Here is a 2,958-nt window from a genome sequence, read left to right on the forward strand (position 1 = left end):
TCTCTCTCTCTCTCTCTCTCTCTCTCTCTTTTCCTCTTTCCTCTCTTTCTCTCCTTTTCTTTCTCCATTTTTTTTGACCATGACATCTAGACCTCTTGACCAGTCAATGCAATGTTTGCATCTGACACATAATTATTATCCTTACTTCAAATTCTGCAAGAATCTGGATGGCTACATTGTGCTTATGAATAACTTTTCTTCACAGAATTTCGACCTCATTTCCAAAGACCTTCAATTCTGTTTTGTTTCACCTCTTCCTCACTCTTAGACTTACTCCTGGCTCAATCCTCAAGTGTTTCTACCAGGGAAACTACTGATCCATATGGAAACGTACTGAATGAATGTTGGACTTCATTGAGTTTGAACCACAAGCAACATTGTTCTTTCAAATGCTAGTGACCTATATAGCACACTCTGTTAGCTTAGTTCTTGTTCTTAAGGTAAAATCCCAGGAAGATTAATAACTTTTTTTATTCCATTTAATAATAGCCTTTCACACATGTTTGGTCAAGACAGCAGCTTCCTTTCACTAGTTGAAACAAACAATGCCTCATTTAATAAAATGTTAAACCTCTTCTCTCTTAGTCAGGCCCACTTGAAAGATATGTTGGCAGGTAGTTTGTTCTGTCTCCCTCGCTCCTTCTCTCTCCCTCTCTCCCTCTCTCCTCCTACCCCCCCTTCCTAACTCTTCACAGATACGCTGCTGCCTCCTCCACAGGGTGAACAGAAGCCAGCAGACTGTAATAACTCTGCCAGATGCACAGACCTATCTGTATTTGCCATTCTTCTTCTCCACAGAAAGGAGTCAAATTCTCTTCTCTAATCTCTTGTTTCTGGACCCCATTCTTCTCCGAAAACTTCCATGGCAGGCCATTGGAATTTTCATCCGCGTTTACTCATTTCCAGGTTAGCTTTACCAAAAACATCCTTTCTGACTTTATTCTCAATTGAAAGCTCCCCTACCTCACCTCTAGCTTCACACGCTACTCAGATCTGCATTTGCTAACTCCACCTTCTTAACAACTTCAAACTGACTTCTGTCTCACATTTTACTCAAAAGAGGTTTCTTAGGATTATCAGCCTCCGCAGTGCTGCATCCAGTGCTAAGTACTTTTCAGGTTCAACACTACAAACCTCTTCAGTACCTAAAGGACTCAGTGACTTCTTCTTGTTGCAAGCCCTGGTTTCTGTAGCACCTCACTCTTGTTTCTTTTCCCTACATCTCTTCCTCCTCCTCTTCCTTTTCTTTGTCTCCTTTTTTTTAAAAATTTTTTTTGATACAGGGTCTCACTGTGTGCTATAGGCTGGCCTTGAACTTCATTATGTAGCCCAGGCTGGCCTCGAACTGACTGTAATCCTCTCACCTCAGCCTCCAGAGTGCTGGGATTACAGACATGGGCCACCACGCCCAGCCCTCTGATTGTTCTTCTGTATTCCTTACCAGTTCATTTTAGCTTACCCTTTCTTAAAACAGGATTTTCTATGAAACTCCATCTCAGGCACTTATATTTTGTTCCTCTAGTATTTCTCCTTGAAAGCTCATGTTTTCATAGATTTAATGATTGTAGACATGGAAAACTATAAAATTTCTTTCTGCAGCTCAGATCCTTCTCCTAAATCCACATATCCAACTGCCTGCTCAACATCATGTGGATGTTGTAAATAAACCCCCAATTAAAAAATGCTCACAGCCAAACTTGTGCTTTTAACTGCTTGTTTTTAATGCCATCACCACACATAAAGTCTTTGTTTTGTTTTGGTTTGGTTTGGTACTGGAGATCAAACTCAGAACCTTGAGCTTGCCAGGAAGGCACTTATGCCACCGAGCTATCGCCCCAGGCCCTAAGTGTGCGTAGTTTTTAATAAACATACTCATCTAAATTCACATTTTATTGGTATTAATTCATTTTATTCCTACAACACAATGAGGTGGAATATTATTCCACCATGTTTTTCAAGCAAAACATGAGAGAGAGAAGTTAAGCACGTTGCCCAGAGTCACAGAGCCTCCAGCTGGCAAACCTGGATTTGAAAGCTCGCATTCTGTTTCATGGCCCAGGTATTCAGCCACTGCTGTATTAGGTGGACCCTTAAAACCACTCTCTTCCCCATCTCAGCCATGTCTGACCATTTTACCAACATAAACATGTGTGGGCTCCGCTCGGGGCTCTCCATCTCCACGGCTGTCACCTTGGCTTAGGACAGCACCACTCTGGCCTGGGTTATACTAGGATCATCGTCCTGGGCTCCAGGCATCAAGCCTGCTGATTGCAGACCTGTACTGACATCTTAAAAATAAATCCCAACGTATTTAAGAAATATATGAAGAATGTCTTTGGGATTCATATATATTCTAAATCCATTCATGGTGTTTTTAAGGCTGGAATGTGTACAACAAGTTTGAAAGATAAAAATTTTTGTCAAACAACTTAATGAGGTTATTACAGTAGCTCAAAGTTGACTATTATGAATAGCATGACAGTGAACACAGGGTGCAGGTATTTCTCTGCAAAATTGATTTTTGTTTTGCAAAATTTTCTCTGCAGAATAAATTGCATTTCTTCTGCACTTATATCCAGAAATTGCATGGCTGCACTGTGGCAACATTTATTTTCTGGGTGGCCTTATTTTTAATTTTTTTGAGGAAACTATAGTGTTTTCCATACTGGCTGCACTAGGTTACATGCCTGAAAACACCTTCCAAGTATTCTTTTTTCTCATGGATGATTAAATAATAACATTGCTTTATGCTGTCTGTGGCATTGGTAAAAAGCAGGATCTTTTGGTAAAATCATGATAAGGAAAAATTACTACTTTCTAAAAGTCATTATGGGGGCTGGAGAGATGGCTCAGTGGTCTAAAGCACCTACTTAGAGCAAGCTTAGCAAAAGCATCAGGGACCGCGGTTCAATCCCCCAGCACCACATGCCAGCCAGCCCGCCCCCTGGTGGGCTGAGC

At 41.1% G+C, this 2,958-nt stretch overlaps 1 protein-coding gene across 1 annotated transcript in view; it reads right to left on the reverse strand.

The window, feature by feature from the left end:
* The window catches only part of Slc13a1 (solute carrier family 13 member 1), a 117,016-nt gene that overhangs the window by 43,860 nt on the left and 70,198 nt on the right, over positions 1 to 2,958 (reverse strand). The gene's annotated exons all lie outside the window — the stretch shown is intronic.

Source organism: Octodon degus, unplaced genomic scaffold (genome assembly GCF_000260255.1).
Source record: "Octodon degus isolate 3935 unplaced genomic scaffold, OctDeg1.0 scaffold00170, whole genome shotgun sequence".
In the NCBI taxonomy this organism is placed as follows: domain Eukaryota; kingdom Metazoa; phylum Chordata; class Mammalia; order Rodentia; family Octodontidae; genus Octodon; species Octodon degus.